Source organism: Sturnus vulgaris, chromosome 11 (assembly GCF_052056855.1).
Source record: "Sturnus vulgaris isolate bStuVul1 chromosome 11, bStuVul1.hap1, whole genome shotgun sequence".
In the NCBI taxonomy this organism is placed as follows: Eukaryota; Metazoa; Chordata; class Aves; order Passeriformes; family Sturnidae; genus Sturnus; species Sturnus vulgaris.
In genome coordinates, this window is record NC_142253.1 from 19,819,978 (window position 1) to 19,838,627 (window position 18,650).

An 18,650-nucleotide genomic window follows, 5' to 3' on the forward strand; every position below is an offset into this window, starting at 1 on the left:
ATTCACTTACTCGTTTCATTCAAAGACTTTAATTCAATCCCTGTACTCTGATTTCTCTCTGAAGAAATCAGAGAGACTCCTGACTTACTGACTGCAACACAAAGGAACTGGCCCCTCTCTCCAGCCAGGACAGGAGGTGGGACCCTCCGGCCAAGGCAGTGCTTGAGTCCAGCAACACCTTTGGGCTTCAGGTCTGGTGTCTGGGTGGTGCCACTAGCACTGGCGGAGCTCCTTGTCTGACACAGCCAGGGCTGGGCCGACAGCAGTTGGGTATGGGGTTCCTGAAGAAAAGGAACCCCCTTTTAGTTTTTTCTTTTTTAGAAATTTTTGTAGAAAGCATCCCCAAATATTTCTTTCTTTTTCTGTAGTACTTTAGGATTTTTCAAGTAGTCTTAGAATTCTGAAAAGCTTAGAAGATTTTTACAATTGTAGAATAAAATAGAAATTGGCATTTAATTGGTACTCTTTACTCTATGATAACTAAGACACCCCAAGACACCAAGCCTACTGCAGAGGCTCTTTTCCCACTGGAGAGATGTACCTAGTCTCAACCAAATTACATAAAACCCTTTTCCAGCCATTTTCTTGGATTTCCAAGCTCATCTCTTTGTCGCTAGAGGCAAACTTTGAGCACAGTGGGAATCTCTTGAAGTCACTGTCTTTGCTTCAGAAAGAACTGCCTCACTTCTAGAGCAGGAGGTTCTCTCAGCTTCCTACCGCCCCCGCACTCTGCTCCCGGCCTTCTGGGCTTTGTTGGGTGGCACAGCCTGTGCCAAGGGGTGCCAAGGAGCCCCAGGCCCCAGCTCTGGGGGAAGCAGAGAACGTTCTGGCTGTGTCCAGCACAGCTGCCAGCTCAGCAGTGGAGCACAGCATGGGCTCATGCTCCACATCGCTCCCACAGATGCAGCTGGCACCTCAGCACATGTTCCCAGTTCCCAGGAGGGCATTGGAAAGGGTTTCACTCAGGGAACACGCTGCTGGCTAGAGTTAATGGCAGGCCTGGCTATTCTATGGCACGCAGGTGATACGGACCCCTGTAAGGCCAGCAGATGACTGGGGTCCGTCATGAGGCACACGGGAGGGGGATGGAGTTTTCCAGTAAGACATGCAGGGTTTGGGTTCTTTGTCAGTGGTGCATGTGGCTGGGGCTCCTCATGAGGTTCTTAGGGGATTTGGGGTCCCTTGTATGGCATACAGGTGACTGGAGAGCTCTGTAAGGCTGGCAGGGGGATTGAGTTCCTCATGATTTACGTGGAGGTTTAGTGGCTGCCGGCAAGGCCCAGAAAGCAGCTGAGTCCTTCCAAAGATGGTCAGGGGCTGGATTCATTTGCGTGGCACACACAGATATTTTGGGCTCTCTGCTAAGGTGTGACGGGATCCCTCATGAGGCACAAAGGCATAGTTATGGTCTGTGCCAAGCTGTGCAGGGATCCCTCATGATGTGTGCAGTGGGGTTCAACTAGACGTGGGTTTTTTTGGCTTCTCAGCGCAGCAAAGGACACTGTCGCTCAAGTTTGTGCTGACTCCAGAGAAGAAGCCCAAAGGTGCTAGTGGACTCAAGCCTGTCACTGACAGGAGGGGGCCACCTTCAGTCCTGCCCCAACACCAGGGCCAGTACCTCTGGGGACAGAGGCTGCTGTTCTGGGTGTTGGCAGCAGAGAAACAAGCTGGTAAGGCAGCTGTGACAGGGACAATGGTCTCTGGTTTGGGGATGGCCGGTGGCAGGTACAGGTGTCCCCAGCTGATGGCTTTTGGTCTCATTGTGGAAAGCGAGTATTTGTTTTTAGGTAGATTTTAAAAAATGTTTAGTAAAAGACAGTAAGAGACAATAAAGGAAAAAGTCACAACGGCCAGGTGCTTGGAGTTCCGCCAAGAGCACGCATTAACTTAGAAAACACTTCGTTAAATGCATCAGCTTGTTCCATGCATTATTCAAAATCACCACCCCAACCTGTAAATTAACATTTTTACTTTTGAAGTTGTTTTCTTTATTATTCCCTCTTGATAGTGCAATTCCTGATGGTGTAGATGCATAAGTCGGCTCTACAAACTTGTCGTGTTTGTGGCGGTCATCCTTGTCTTTATGCCGCTAGGATAATACAAAAATGGGAAGAATGTTCTGATTATTTTTTACCGTTCTCTGAGTTAGTTACATGAACAATAGCTTTTTACTTCACCATGTTATTAGTCCAAGGAAAAAATATATTTATCACACTACTATTTCTAAGTTTTCTTAATAGCCGAAATAAAAGAAACTATATTCATGTAGCAAAGTTTTCCAACATTATACATATAGCATTCCTTCGAATATTTGCAAAACGCCAGAGTAATATAATGTATACCTTTAACGTTGTGAAGCTGCAGAGGCACTCCTGTGGAGAGAGGAGTGTCTGAGGCCCCAGCTGCCGCTGGCACACAGGGACCCTCCTGCACAGCAGGGCCCAGAGCTGGCAAGGCTCCCCAGCACGGCTGCAGCTGCTGGCACACCTTGGCCCAGCTGGACAGTTGCCCCTCAAGGCCCCGGCCAGCAGGGGATGGCTCTGGGCAGGGTCCCTGGCCAGGAGCGGGCCCCAGAGCGCGTCTGCCTTCCAAGGGCAATCTGGCCCCGGCTCTTTCTCCTCCCCGCCTTGCTTTGCCTCTGCCCGCTGCTCCTGGGGCTGCTCTTGGCCCCGCAGCCTCAGTGGGAGCCAGCACTGGCTGCAGCCCCAGCGGGCTCCCCAGGACAAGGCCCAGCAATGAAGAGGCCAATGAAAGCACTGGGCAGCAGCAGAAGCCTCAGCAGAGCTATGTGGACAACCACTGACCATCCACAACTCCACAGCAGCTCAATGGCAATGGTTCCTGTCTGCAAGCAGCCATCAAGTGAAGCTGTTTGAGGCGAAGAGCAACAAAACACTCACCGTTTTCTCTTCAAGCAGTATCAGCGTCTGATAAGGTAACACAGGAGGAAAATTGTCGCAAAAAGCAGGGTGGTCAATACCCCTAGCAAGAAGGATCGTCCTGGAGAGAAGTTATTTCCAAAGCCCATCTGGCTATCGGGGACATGTCCTGAGGTGTCGGCTGCATCTGTAGGAGCAATGGGGAGTGTGAACCCATGCTGTGCTCCACTCCTGAGCTGGCAGCTCGCTGAATATGGCCCTGGCCTTCTCTGCTTCCCCCAGAGCTGGGGCCTGCAGGCACCTTGGCACCCCTTGGCACAGGCTGTGCCACCCAACAAAGCCCAGAGGGCCGGGAGGAGAGCCCGGGGATGGCGCAGCTGCTTGGGCAGTCGCTCCTTCCAGGGAGCCGGGCCCACCCCTCCCTGAGCAGCCAGTGCCAGCCCCGACCCTGCCTGCCCCGTGACAGCTCCCCCAGCCCAAGGGGACAGAGTCAGGGCCTGTCAGGACCCTGGGCAGCCCCTGCCCAGCCGGGAGCCAGGGCTGGCTGTGGCCCTGGGCTCACGGCAGGGCTCCTGCTCGGGGCTGTTCCTGTGCCTTGGGCCTCTGGGCACTCAGGGCAGCTCCGGGAGCAGCTGCAGTGGGAGGGACCTTGGTGCACGAGTCCCATTTCCCAGGGGCTGGGAACGAGCTCCAGAGGCCTCGAAGCCGAGGTGCCTCCAGCTTTGGCTGCTGCCGGGCCGTGCAAGGTCAGGCTCTGGGGGAAGAGCTGCTGCCACACAGCCCTGCCCAGGGCTGAGCCTGGCACAGCAATTACCTCCTGTGCCTGTGCCCGTACATGGCATCGCCTTTCTTCTTGACACAGAGGCTGCCGAAGAGTGACTGCTTACACTGGGGAATGCTGCCTTCCACAGAATCTCTATGTCCATCTCTTAAGGAGAAAGGAAGGGAGACTGCTGGATCAGATGGAACTATTCTCCATTTGGATGGTGGCATCATCAGGAGTCAATACTTGTCAAAGACATGGAGAAGGATCAGGAAAAGGCCTAGGCTTTTGGGACTGTGACAAGGCTCTCTCTTGTCCAAACCACCACCTCTCCTGACCAAGAAATTGCAGGGGATCTCAGGGTGTGCAAGGCCCATGGGGCAGTTTGGGCTCCCTGCCAGCTGATGCCAAAGGCATTCCTGCAGAGGCTGGGGAGAAGCTGCAGCCAGGCCAGGATGGGAAACAGCCCTGCAGGGTGTGACAGCAGCAGCAGGGCAGCGAGGCTGTCATGGATCCCTTCCTGCTGTGCCAGGCACGACACGTCCAGATGTGCAGAGAAAGCCCCTGGCTGCTGAATTTAACAAAAAGGCTGAGGGAATTGCACCCACCACATCCTTTCTGCAGTTCCTTCAGGATTGGTTCCAGGATGTCATTTGATTCTAGAAATTTCTTCTCTCCTCCACTTTTGTTCTTCCCTCTTAGAGAACCTTAACAGAAAGTATTTCCATTTCAGATTAATCTATCCCACAAAAGCAGTGCTCTGCATGTGGGGTCAGCAGTGACACACAACTCACCTCTGTGATGCGACCTGGACTTTTCTGCAGGTATTAGCACAGGAGCTGGGAAAATGCTCCCTGCAGACACACCTGTAACTCAACAGCCACAGAAGCTTCTGTCATCTCTGCTGCTCTGCATGGGCAGCCCAGAGCTGCAGGAGCAGTGAGGGGATTGCACAGGGCGAGGGCACACACGTGCACGGTTCTGTCCTGGCACCTGCAGCCATGCCCCCCTGGCCGAGCTTTGGGCTCTGAGCTGGCAGCTCCCCCAGGGGGAAAGGTCTTCACCTACCCTCGCCATCTCCCCCAGGCTCATCCAGGAACGTGGGTTGGGAAGCCAGATCACCTTCACTAACAGGTTCATCTGCAAAGAGAGGCAGGACAGAGCAGCTCTCATCACTGCAGGAGATCCTCAGGTTGCCTGGGGCTGGAAAAGGAGCTGCACAAGGCACAGCCCTGGGCCCTTCCCTTCCCTCCCTGCTCTTCTCCATGGGTGCAGGGAGCACACGGAAGGAGACAGTGGCATTGTACATGGCAAGAGGATGTACAGCTAAATGCTCCTTCCTCCCAGTGACAGTGATCCTATGGGATCACTCAGGGCCCCAGAAGGGAGCAGGGCAAGGTTTCCAGAATCCTTTAACACTGTGATGATCTTAGGGAAAAGTGGCACATGAGTTAACAATTGTCAAAGTGACACTGATTATTCTGTCAGTAACAGGGAATTGAGAACTTCCCTCTAACATCCCCCAAGAACTTTAAATCATCATTCAAGTAGGCTTCCAGAAAAACCATGTCCTGATCTGAATCCAGAAGGGAGCACAGATCAGAAGCATTTCCATGGTGTGCTGGGATGCCCTTCTGCCTTAGGGAACTGGGCACTGCAAGGGGGTCGGGTAAGGGTGTGGGAGCCAGATGTGAATGGACGTGGCCAACACTGGGTGTTCTCTCCCTCCCACAGAGGAAAGCCTCCCTAAAGCCCTATGCAAAACCATCCCCAAGGCTTCGTGGGAAGAGGGGAGCCCTGTCCTGGGAAAGGGGAGCCATGCCGCCGGCTCACCTGCTCCCTTCCCTCGCCACGGAGCTGCCTGGGCAGCCCTGGGAGGGAGGGCCACTGCCAGGAGGAGCAGGAGAAAGAGGCGCAGAGCAAGGGCCATGGTGCCTTGCCCTGTGCCAGTCCCGCAGCTCTTGCTGCCACCGCTGTCCCGACGCCGCTGTCCCAATGTCAGCACCACTGCCGCCGCCGCCGCCGCTGCTGCCGCAACGGTTGTGCTCAAGGACTGACTGCTCGGTGGCTGTGGTGCTGTGCAACCACGGGGCTCTGGGACCTCTGTGACCTCAGAGCCTGCTGTGACCTCAGCCTGCTGCGACCCCAGAGCCCGCTGTGACCTCATGGCCTTAGCTGTAGCCCCAGAGCGTACCGCCATCTGTACGAATGGGCTGCCCTGACTGTAAATGGTTTGTTTCATCAAAGGCCATTGCTTAGCAAAACCTTTTGTTTTGCCTGCTGACACTGCTGCTCAGGCTGTGTCCCTGGAGATGCTCCTGATGGCTCCGCTCTTTTCCAGGATATCTTTATATATATATATATAGATATAGATATATATTTATATCTTATTCTACGGTAAGAAACTGAATCAGAGATTGTACTGAGTACGAATGGACCCACAGTGGTCATCAAGTCCAGCTCCTGGCTCTGCACCAGAGCATCCTCAGGATACTCTCATGTGCTTGAGAGTATTGTCCAAATGCATCTTGACCTCTCTTGAACTTGGTGCTGCCTTGGGTTGCCTCTTTCAGTGCCCAGCTGTCCTCTGCATAAAACCCTTTTTCTAATATCCAACCTCAATCTCCCCTGACACAACCTCAGGCCATTCCCTATCACTGGGGACAAGAGAAAGAGATCAGTTCCTGCCTCTCCTCTTCCCATCATGAGGAAGTCGGAGATGCCTATGAGCTGTCCCATCAGTCTCCTCCAGGCAGAAGAGACAAAGAGTTCTCTGCTGCTCTTCACACAGCTTCCCCTTAGGCCCTTAGAGGCAATTTTCATACTGTTACACCTTCAGCAGGAAAGTCTGAAGATTTTCCCATGCCCTGTCTCATCCTTGGCTGCTTTGATTTTCATACATCAGGGTGCTGGCTGAATCTCTTCAAAGAACTTTCTTAGCACTGTATGTTTTACCCCACCTAGCAGGGGAAAAAAAGTTTAAAAAGTTCTTCAGTTCAGACTTCATTTTTAATGTGGTTGGCCACTCACATTTTGATCAATTAATTTTCCGTGGTACCTCTTCCCTTTTCCTTACTATCTATAAAAAGTACATCTGGACATGAAAATCACAGCTATTACTGAGATTCACCTCAAAGCCCAGAGGAGAATCTAGCACAAAATATTCTCCCTGTGTACTGCACAACAAGAAATATTCAGAGGAAAATAGAGTGGCAGCTGAGGCTTGTGGAACTCCCAGAATACTGAGCCTGCAGAGGAGGCAAACAGCCCTGGCAGTGGCTGAGGGGACTTCTCACAGACTCCTCTGAAAGTGTGTCACTTCAGGAGGGGAAGGCTTTTCAACCTTTGCCTTTCCTTCCTCCTTTGCTCGAATTTAAGGCTCCTCCTGAGAAAATACTGAGCTACAATCAATTCTCCATTCCTCAACAAAGCTACTCAGGTGCTCGATTTATCTTAAAGAGCAATACCAAAGGTGGTCAGAAATTTCCCATCAAAGCCTATTTGCAGAGAAACCCCACCATATGTGCGCAAATATTTATTAGAATCAGTTCACTCAAAATAAACCCAACCCTGTATTAAGCAGCGTTTTCAATGAATTTGAATTCTTTTTCCTCACGTATCAGCTGGACTGGTTTGCTTCTTTTCTGTCCTAGAGAGAATATTAGAACCATTTGCTCTTGACAGGACTCCTTGGATGGCCTCCAGCCCTGGCTCCTCACCACGCCTTGCCTGGGCTGTTAACGCAGCCTGTTCAGACCTCGGGCACGGCTGGTGCCACGGTCCCCTCTGGTGCCACGGTCCCCTCTGGTGCCACGGTCCCCTCTGGCTCCTGGCGTGTCCCTGCTGCTGGAGGAGCCCGGCTTGTGCCGCTGCCTGCGTTCAACAACGCCGGTCCTACTGCCCAGCCAAAGAGAGACCAAAATCACTGCTTTGGGCAGCTCGTTTGAACGAGTTGAACACTTACTCATCTCTAACCCAGACCTCTGTTAACACCCACATACCAACACCAGGAAGTCACCTCATCTACAGAGGTGAGGAAGCTTGAGCGAACACAAGGTCGGCATTCAAGCACATGGGGTTTTTAATTCAGTGGAAGCACTCACTCTTTCACAAGCTCTACTTGTCAAACTGGATTGTGCGATGCTAGTCGTGCTTGTGTTAGAGAGCAACCAAGGAGAAATTAGCAAAGAACTAAGAACCACACTTGGGGCTCAGCCTTGGCAGACAAAGAGAGCAGGGTGGCACCTGCCCGCTGTGCCCGAGTCCCTGCTCCTGCCGGACAAAGGCGGACGCGGGTCCGTGCGGGGCGAGCCGAGCGCTCCGTGCCGGGGCTCGGGATGCTCGGGCAGCGCCGCGGGCCGGACGGGCGCCATGGAGCCGCCTGAGGGCTGGGACCCCTCCGGGCGGCCGGCCCGGCGCACGCAGTGGCTGCTCAGCGCCCTCGCCCACCGCTACGGGCTGGAGCGCGGCGTGGAGAACGAGATGGTCGTGCTGGCCACCGGCCCGGCCCGATCCCTGCAGGAGCTCTTCCAGCAGCGGGACTGCGCCGGGCCGGGCCGGGCCGCATCCCCGGCGAGGAGTCCCGCACGCTGTGCCGGGCGCTGGGGCCGGAGGAGGCGGCGGAGCCCGAGGAGTGCGCGGGGCTGTGGGACGGGCTCTGGGCCGAGCTCACCTTCCGCCAGCTCCACGCGCGGCTCTGCGGCCACTTCAGCACCCGCGCGGGGCCGCGGCTGCCGCTGGGCCGGGAGGGCGAGCACATCGAGAGCCACATTCGCCCGCGCAGCCCCCGCCGAGCCCGAGCGGCGGCCGCCGGGGCCCTGCTCCCGAGAGCGCTGCCAGGAGATGGTGGCGCTGGAGCGGGCCGAGGAGCGCACGGCCGAGCTGCAGGAGGAGAAGGGCAGCCTGCGGCAGCTGCTGGAGGACGTGCGGGCCGCCTGGCAGAGCAGCGATGCGCGGTGCCCGGCGCTGCGGCTGAGTCCGGGCCGGCTTCTGCACCGCGCTCCCGGGGGCGGCTCGGGTGGCCCCGAGAGCTTCAGCAGAGATGCTGCTCTCGGAAAGTCAGTGTTTAGAACCACTCCACCTCCGGACTTAGACCGAAGTTGCTCGTTCATCCTCGGCATGAACTTTTTAGCAAAGTTTACTTAAAAGGGAGGCTTTTGGGAAAATTGTATGGCACCGGTGTGCCATTAAATATATTTGTGATGAGCGCTGTTCAAAGTGTAGGGAGTTCAGCTTAACAAAGCCACGTGTACAATGCTGCTGCTGCTTCTCCTGCACGTGCAGCCAGGATGTGCTGATACCAGATGCTGGATATGCACCACTGCAGGGTTTTTCCTGAAGTAAGAAGTAGCTTTTGGATTCTTACCTGCACAAGCACATGCAGTGCCTGAGTCATAAGTGTCTCAGCAATATTAGAAGCATGTCTTCTTCAGAGTGTGGTCACAAGGCTTCAGAGTTGGAGCCAGTTCTGCAGGCAGGCTGATGAATAGTCTGGGGCTCCTCTGCAGAGCCCAGTTCATTCTGGGGCTGCTTTCTGCTGGTTCTGCTGTACTGGCTCGAGTGAAACACATACACACTTAACCGCAGTTCAATTACTCTGGCATGAAAGAGTGTGGAACAGGCAGAGCAGTGAAGGGCAGCATGGACCAGTTGTTCTGGCAGGTCTGGCGAGGTCTGATTTGATCCTAACACAGCACTCACAGAACTCTGCTCCACCTGTGGCACTTGCACTTGCAGTAGATGACTGTTCCTCTTCAAAATATCCAGCAAGGCAGGTCAAAGACACTTTTACCATTTTCCTCCTCAAAAGGGAGAGGAAATCAGCAGCAAACCTGAAGTCACCAGTCAGAGGTCCCAGGAAGAATCAAAACAGCAAAGAGGAGAGCTCCAGTACACCCCCAGGTGCTCTGAACAGAACTTCAACACTCCCAGACCAAGTGCCTCCAAAGTGTCCTGAAGGAAATGGAGCTCATCCCCAGCTCCAGGGATGGGCAGATTGAAGAAGGCATCAGGTTCAATCAGGAGCTGGAGAGGGAGCTGAAGAGCTGTCAGGAAGCTCTGGTCAGCCTGGAGGATTGCAGCCTAGCCTGAAGAGGGAGCAGGCAGAGATGAGGAGGAAGGTGGAAGAGGCCAGACACGCTGTCCTGAACAGTCTTGGCAAAGTGAAGGAGCTGGAAGTGAGAGCTAACGAGGTGCCACATGTGCAAGGATACCTTCAGCAGCTGGAATCACAACTGCAGCACTACAGGTAGGTTGGAGTCTGTCAAAAAGTGCCTGTAAAATCACAGTGTTGGGACACAAGGGAGTTTGAGAATCTCTGCTTGTGGCTTCTTAAATGTCTCCAGAACACCTTGTAAAATCTAGCCAGAGGGAAATTAGAAGCTGCTTGTCCATTTTTTTGGCTGGGGTCTGTAGGAGATCTGGGAGCCTTCCAGGCCAATGTAAGGCTGCAGATCTGCAGAGAGCTGAAGTTCCTCCTCAGACACACAACAACAGAACTCAACACGGTAATGCTTCAAGAAAGCCCCAAAACAAATTGCTGGCAGTCCTTCAGAAAGCATTTCCAGCACACTTGTTTCTTTCACTGCATTTCCTGGTGGTTAGGTCCCATCCCAAGCCAGCTGTAATCAGCTGGCTGACACTCCATTTCATAGAAAAGCTCTTCAGCATGTCCTAGGAATTGGGGAAAAACACACAAGGACAATTTTTGGCCTATGGTTTCAAACTTGCTGTGACTTCATTGCTTCTTCACTGACAGAATAGTAAGAGAGAAATAGAAGAGAGAAGCTGAAATATTCCTAAACCCACAAAACAATGTAGTGGGAATCTCAAACAAAAAAACATTACACAACTAAAGCCCACTTTTGTAATAGCATAAACAAAGCTTTGCAGAAGTCAGAAAGTTGGTCATGACTTTAATAGTCCACTGCTTTTGTTGCTTTTTGTCTCAGACAAAACTCGGACTCACTGATGGTTATTAAGTGTTGGGCATTTCTGCCCAAGATTCAGATTGACCTGTGGAATAAAATCTAGTTTATATTTTCACTGACCCAAAGCAAAACCAGTATTTTTATATATTTTTTACTTATCCTACTAAATGTAGTATTTTAATAAATTGCATCTTCTGAAGACCTTGCCTCTTCCTAAACTCACACTTCCTCTCTTTGCTTCTAAGAAGAATTCATAGTGAGTTTTGTGGCATCATAGCTACTGTACTGTTTGGTGAAGTGAGGAAATTCCAAAAATAACCATTTGATCCAGTGTCTTTCTGTGAGCATTGTGTATGTTAATCCTTGCATGCTTGCAGAAGATCAAAGAAAATAAAAGCATTTCTTTAAACATCTATAGCATTTAAAAAACACTGTGAGGGCCCAGCATATTCAAGATGACTGTCAGGGTCTCTGGATGAATGATACAACTCCTGGTGCTAAAAGGGACCACAAAACTTGTCAGGTCTGTCCCGTTCTCCTCGGCATGAGCACCAAAGATTGAAGATGAGTTCTTGTCCCATGGAATGGCTTTTCCAAATTAAAGTGAAGGATAAAAAGATCACCTTGAAACAGGTTAAAGGCAATAAGCAATGTCCACTGGCCTTGCAGAGCAGGAATTTTATGGGTTACATCAAAACAAAGAGTGTGAGGTTTGAAATGTAAATTATATGTTCCTTGTAAGATAATCTTCATTTGGAATACTTCTTTTAAAGTTGCATGCTAATTTAAAGTGGAAGGGCTAATTCTATTTCAAATGCAAGAGTCTTTCAAAGCTTCCCAGAATAAGAATAGCAAAGGCTTGACTTCAAATCCAGTCACATAATTGCACATAATTCATTTATCCCCAAGGAGCTGCAACATTTATCCCCGGTGTGCTGTGACACTGGAAGTGTAGCCATTTCCCTGCCTTTTCCCATGCTGGGCTCTTATGGACAGTGTTTATTCCTGGCAGGCTTTCCCTGGCTTCTCGCTAACTCCTCCTTTATGTGCCTGGCCGTGTTTGCTGTGTGGGAGTGAATCGGTGGCAGTGGCACACCCAGGGACACCCATGTGTCTGTCCCTCCTTGCTCCGTTTGCTGGCCCTGCTGGAGCTGTCCCCCAGCTCATCCCTTCCTGGGCATGGAGGGGTGGCAGTGCCCTGCCAGCCCTGCTGCAGCACAGTGACAAACCCCCAGCCCAAGGCACAGCTGGTGCTGTCACCCCTACCCAGCGAGCCCTGCCTCTCACAGCTGCCTCCTCCGCCCTTGTGTGCATGATTTGGATCATGCTAAGCCCTCCTACACCAGAGGGATTCGTGTTTGCCAAGGGGAGGTGCAGTCAGTGTTTCTGCAGCTCTTCTTCCCTGAATTAGTGCCTGCAAATTCAGGCAGCAGCTTGGTGACAGCTGTGCATGCCCCTCCTTCATCTGCCTGCCCTGCCTTTGGACAGTGCTCCCGGTACCAGACTCTCTTACAGGTGCTTCCTAGGTGCTCAGCAGATTCCCTATCTTGTCTTAAGTCCATCCCAAAAAGGATGGATTTCACACACAAACATCACTTTAAAGAAAAAACTTCCTCCCTTACCCCTTTCAAACTCAAACACAGGAGAGGCTGTGACCCTCAGAAAGCAGAGCTCCCAGTCCAGAGCCACTGATTTGGGTTTACAGCAAGAACCAGCAGCAGACATGGTCCTGGATCATAACCAGCCCTCAGCCACACTGTAAATGCCCTCGTGTTCCTCAGGACTCTGCCAGGAGCAGAGGCACCCAGGGGGAGCCTGTCAGGCAGCATTGAAACCTGCTTGGACTCTGAGGAGGCTGAGCTGAGCTGATCAATGTCACTAATGGGAGGAAATAGAGTACAGGCAACTCCTGCACTTCCAGGGACACAGGCAGGTACTCAGCAGCCCTGCAAATATTTGTTCTGTTTGGGACTCCTGCTGAATCGCTGCCCATGTTTGCTGTGCTCTTCCCTTCTTTCTCCTGGCTATCCTTTCAACTTTGTCAGTGTCTCAGCTGCCTGCTTAGCAGCATGATTAAAATCCAGACTGATATTTGCCTCTCTCATGCCTGCCTGGGGGTATCTTCTTTGTGGTATTCAACACGTTTCCCTGGATTTGCCTGGGACTCTGATCCTCAGCAATTCAGAACTGCAGCCCCTGAAAAAACCTAAGGAAAACTGCAGTCACAACCAAAGGAAAGTGGAAAAAAACCAGAAAAAAACTCTAGAAAATTATCTCCTGCACTATAACCAAACTTGGATTAAGTGGATCTGGTCTTACAGATTCGTGTCCTGAGATAATCCCAGACTGGAAATTCAAAGACTGATTGAGACTGTGTGGGGGGAGAAGGAGGGCAGGAGGAGAGCTGGTCAATGTATCTGCTTCAGTCCTTTATTACAGAAAAGAGATATCCAGGTATACCAAGTTCCACCTCCCCTATGGCAGGGGAACTTTAAGACCACCTAAAGATCAACTTTAAGGTGCCTTCCAACCCAAACCACTCTCAAATTCTATGATATTTTCACAATTCCAGATGTGAAACCTAATCTGTGCACTCAAGTCAAGCGAGCTGGGAGTTGTAAAATGCATCAAGAGACTGGCTTTAGCTCAGAGACCTGGTCTCTGAAAAAAGAGTTTTTATCATTTTTATAGCTTTTCATAATCTGAAAATGTGGCAAATTCTAATAAAAGTGAATTGGTGTGTGTGGCCTTAAAGCATCACAAAGTTAATGCTCAACTTCAGAGACTGAAAACATAAAGCAAGGACTGAAGCTTGACCATGATTGCAGGTATCTGTATCCCAGGATCTGCCTGTGTTCTGTGAACCATTCCACAGAGGAATGTACTTTATAAAAAAAGAAATGGTGGGCCAATAAATGCCAAATGTAAGCTTTGAGCACAAGGCATCATGAGGAAGTTACTCCTGTGGAGCAAACAACTTCAGCCTTTACAGAATCGTACCTAAACCACTTGGAAAACAAGGTCTAGAGGCTGTGACTGACTGTGGGTTGCAGTCTCTCCTTGTTTGAGGAGAAAAGTATTCCCTGAAGGCTGCCTGAGCTTGGAGTGCTAATTGCCATCACAGCACCCATCCTCCCTTTCAGGAACAGAGGTGCTGGGAGTCAGATTTCAGTGGAAAGACCCCAAAGCTTTCAACAAATCTCCAGAATCAAAATCAGGCCCTGTGCTTTGTTTTGTGCAGAGCCTCTGCTCAGAGCAGGATGTTTCAGGGAGGGTTCATGGTGTGCCATGGATCATAACACTGAACAATCTGGTACTCCCTGCACATCTGCCCTGCTTTGACTCTCTGTACTTGACCCCAGCACACGTCCTTGGCGTGAGCTCACACAGCATCAAAGTATCTGGGGCTGCACAGGGGGAGGTCAGCCAAGTTTAAAGCACAGCTTTGGCAGGTTTAAGCCAAGCTCTGAGTACAGCATTTGCACTCTCCTGGAGCTGGTGGGTCTTAGGGGCACTGCTTGGCACAAAATGGCACGAGGCAGAGCTAGGAGCAACCAGAGCAAAGCCATAGCTTGTGAAAATTGCAAAGAGGAGGTTTTGCTTCCCATTTCTGTGCCAACAAACAGGCAAGGGTGGCATTTCCAGCAAGGGCACACCTGTGTTTTGTGGGGCATCACTCTGTTGTCACCCATGAGCCCCCCATCACTATCTGAATGACAGTAATAAATCAAATTTCTAAGTACCACTTTAGCATACAAAGAAGAAATAAAATTAAATACTTCACTTTGGATTCATGTTGAAGAGGCAATTTCCTTAGTTGCAAAATATTTTTTCCTCAGATTTCTAATTCAACCAAACAAAAAAATAAAAAAGAAATTATTGAAACTGTTCTAAGCAAAATTTGGGAGAGAAGCTGGTCCTTAGTCTGAAAGGTCTGTGTTTCCATTCACAAATGTACATGGCTCTGCTTAATTTCCAATGCTGTCCACATTCCCCGGGGACAATTCCTTCAGCAGGGAAAAAATAATAAGAAAACCAAGAATAAGGATGTTCTCAATTTATTCTGTCAGTAAAATTGTGTCTGTGCTGCTGGAGCCCTGGCTGGCTGGGATGTGACAGGCTTTTCAGAAGTCTTCCAGCTGTGAAATATTCCCAGCACTGGCAGGATATTCCTGGGTAAATGCACTGACTTTGAACAAAAGACCTTTCAGTGTAGCCAGGGGTTGAGATCCCTCAGAAAAGATGGGATTAATTTCTCTACAGCAGAATTCTGCACCAGGTTTATTCCTGTGCTGTCAATGTTAGACTTTGCTGCTTGACTCCCCCTGCCCTTGTTCCCTGCCTGCTTTGCTCTCTTTGGTTTGGGGGTTCTTGTTCATCATGGCTTACAGTTTCCAAAGGATGCTTGAAATGCATTTAAAAATAGGAAGCTTGAAAATTAAAGACGCTTTTGAGGTAAATACTATGTGGGATATGAATGATCTAAGCTTTGATTTCACATCAAAACCCCATCACTAAGGATCTAAGATCCTTAGAATTTAGACCTGTACTGTTTACAAAATTGAGGAACTGTCAATCTCTAAGGCTTGGCACTTGTTTTGAAGTATTAAAAGTCATTTATGCTTCAATTGCAGTACTCCAGCCTTACCACTTAGGGCCCTGCTTCTGCAAGCAGCAATATCTTGCATCAAACAAGTATTTTCTCCTAGTTAGGGTGCACCTGGCTTATAATCCAAATGACCTCTGTATCAAATGATGTTGTTTTCAGAACAGAAAATTATTAATGCTGAAAGGCAGCATTTATTCCTTCTCCTTCCAAGCAGAGGCAGCTTTCCTGTGGCAGGTTCCCATGGACCAGCTAAATTAATGGATCTCTGTTTCCTGAGGGAACATGACTCCCAGAGCAGAAATCACCAGGAAGTAATGGCTGCTTTGCTACCTCATGTCCTCAAGCCAAAGCTTTAATTCTATTACTCCACATTTACCTGTCATTATATCCAGGGAAGAAACAGCAAATAACCCCTAAACAGAGCAATGACTCCACGGGCAGAGCCCACCAAACAGCCTGAGGCCTCCAGTCTGTCTGGTCAGTGCCTGGGAGGCAGAGCTGAATTCTTCCCTTCTCTAAAGAAAGAAAGGGCAGAGGGGGGAGAAGGAACAGCTCTGCTCCTTACCATGAGAAAGGAGCTGTCAAAGCATCACCTTCTTTCATCCTTCCTTCCTCCCTCACCAGCCTTTTTCTGACCCGGGGAGCCCCAATCAAAGCCTGCTGGGCAGGGATGGAGCTGCAGGGAACACTCGTGGGCAGTGGGGATGGACGGGGCCAGGCAGGCACAGCTCAGCTCTGGCTTCCCCCAGCTCATGGGGCAGAGGCTGCTGCCTGCCCGGCCACGGTGGGCAGAGAAAACCCTCCCTTCTCCAGCCCTAATCCTGCCGGGGAGGCTCCTGCCTGGAGAACAGCAGCAGCCAGGTGTGGATGTCACCTGTGCTCCAGGGGTGTCCTTGCCATGGGCACCTAAATCTCCTCGGGCAGCCTGCAGACAGGCTCTACATGAAATTTCAATTGCCAACTTTAATTGATTTCTGTGTTGTAACTGCTCACAATGGGCAAGATGAATGTCAGCTGGGAGAGCTGCTGAAGCACATAAAGAAAAGCAGGCACTGCATTGTTTTTAAAGGAACGTTTATGAGCCATCCATCAGCTCAACGTGCAGAGACCCGAGTTTGCTTTCAGGGGTTTATTACTTTTGGTGAAGTTAAGCAAACTAATGGTCTAGGATTTTTTTTTTTTTGCATTTTAACCAAGCTTAGAATGAAGCAACTTTTCAGTGACAAAAGTCCTCCCAGGACTCTGGGAACATATGCTGCCATGCCAAGCTTTACAAAAAATGCTTCAGTCTTTCCATTACGTTATAAGTGAAACCATAAACCCGTGATCTGGTCCAGAATATAATACATAAAGTGCCAGGACAGAGGTGAGTGCTATAAAACGTGCAAAAAAGCTTATGTGGCTTAGATTGTGTATCCTTAAATGTAAAGGGCTTCCCCTCCTTCCTTGATTAAACAAATTCATCTGCACACATTAGTAAGGTACTTAGTGGTTGAAGTGCATTGCAAATGCATTCTAGATTTTATATTTTAGAAGATTAATTTGTGCTTAAAGAGCTGCACCCTGTCTGATGGTAAACCCCAGGATATATCAGATTGTTTCTCTCTCATTAAACCCTGCAGAAGAGACCATCGCTCAGAGGAGTCTGATCCAATCCTGGCAACTCAAAGCAGTGAAGTTCCTGCTCAGTAATTTGATTCATGCCTCCACTGAAAGTGCACTTGAATCACAAAGCTTGGACTCAGATCAGAATATCCACTGAGGGAAAGAAGGATATCTAACTTTGGCTTTATCCTAATTTCAACCACAACTGGTAGTCTGGAAACATGTTTTGTTTGCAGAAGGGGATCCCAGCACACCATGGAAATGGTTCTGATCTGTGCTCCCTTCTAGGTGAGCTCCCTGGGAAGGCTTCTCGAGGAGGTTGGGTGGAACATGGTTTGGAACTCTTGGGAGCTTCTGCAGGAAAGTTCTCAAGTTCCCCTCACAGCATAATCATTGACAATCTGGCAGGAAGCAGGTGACAGAAGCTTCTGTGGCTGTTGAGTTACAGGTGTGTCTGCAAGGAGCCCTTTGCCAGCTGCAGGGCTGGATGCTGTGTACAAACCCAGTTCCCATGGCAGAGGTGAGTAGTGTGTCCCTGCTGACCCCACAGCTGAGCACTGCTTTTGTGGGATCCACCCAGATGAAGTGGAACTGCTTTGCTCTACGGTCCTCCAACAGGCACGGCTCAAGGAAGAGGAGACAAGAAATGGCTGAAGAAAGCCAAATATTGGGACCAGATGCTGAGTGAACTGGAGAGACGCCGTGGTGGGTGCATTTCCCTCAGCCTTGTCCTGAGACTCAGCAACCAGAGGCTTTCTCTGCACATCTGGACACGCAGTGTCCGACACAGCAGGAAGGGATCCATGGCAGCCTCGCTGCCCCACTGCTGCTGTCACAGGGCTGTTTCCCAGCCTGGCCTGGCTGCAGCTTCTCCCCAGCCTCTGCAGGAAAGCCTTTGGCATCAGCTGGCAGCATTTTTTGGAGGAAGCAGTGGCTCATTGGCAGCCTCTGCTGCAGGAAGGGAGGCGATGCCAGGCACAATCACAGGAGGTAATTGCTGTGCCTCTGGGCCTGAGCCCTGCTGAGCCTTGAGCTGCCATCTCCGCTGCTTGGCAGTGCGGGCACAGCCCGGACAAGACGAGCACAGCCCAGAGGAATTATCCTGAGCAGGCTCAGGGCACTCAGGTACTGTTGTGTTGTGTTGTTTAATGTTAATCTTTTTCATATGTTAATGGTTTGTCCCATGTTCGTCCCCCTAAGTTATGTATATAATGGTTTAGCCCTTACCCGCCTATCCCCCTGTCCTTCAACCCTAAACCACTCCCAGCTTCCAGATCCTTCCCTTTCCCTCACACTAATCCCTGCCCCTAGCTCTGTCAATCCTCCGCGGACCCTGCCCCAGGTTCTATAAAGTTCTCCCTACTTTGTTAGACGATTGGTTGTTGTACCCCAGTTGACACCCACATGCTTCCCTATTGGTTAGATGTATCCCTTTCTCCGCCTTCGGTACCTCCCCTTGTTTGCCACAATTGGTCAAAGTTATGTACCCTCCGCTTGCGCCTCCCCCGTATTTAAGTTTGTGCAGACCCTGTCAAACCGCCTTTTGCGGTTCCCTCTCCCAGACCTCAGACCTTCATTTTGTCCCTCCAATAAACTCCTCTCCTTGGAACCGTGAAAGGTCTCTTCCGCTCCTCTTTATCTCTCCCAGACTGATTGCCCAGTTATAGCAGATGCTATACCTCTTCTGCGGCTCCCAGAGCGGTGCCGGGGAGAGGCCACTGCTTGACGCGGGCTTCTTGGAGCCAGCCAGTAGCCCAGGTGGAGTGGGCGTTTTGGGGAAGACACGTCAGATTGGCGCCCAACGTGGGGCCACTTCTCCAGTGACCCCACGAAGAGCCTCTAGGATCTGAGGATCAGAGGTGTTG